The following is a 250-nucleotide window of genomic DNA, read 5'->3' as shown; positions in this document are numbered from 1 at the left end:
ATGTCATGCATATTCTTAAAAGTTTATATTCCAAAATTGAAAACTATAATATACAGAATACAAAATTAATAAATTTCAAGTAATTTACAGGACCTAAACAAACTCCATCCAAGTACGACTGAGAGAAACACACTCGTCCACAGATACATAAAGAACAAAGAAAGCTGTTGAATTACCGGATATACCCTTATGTTTGAAAATTGTCAACTGCTTGCTTTAATGGATGAACACAAACGTAAAATCGCATAAG

The sequence above is a fragment of the Camelina sativa genome, chromosome 12 (genome assembly GCF_000633955.1).
Source record: "Camelina sativa cultivar DH55 chromosome 12, Cs, whole genome shotgun sequence".
Classification (NCBI taxonomy): Eukaryota; Viridiplantae; Streptophyta; class Magnoliopsida; order Brassicales; family Brassicaceae; genus Camelina; species Camelina sativa.
Note: the sequence above shows the minus strand (reverse complement) of the source record.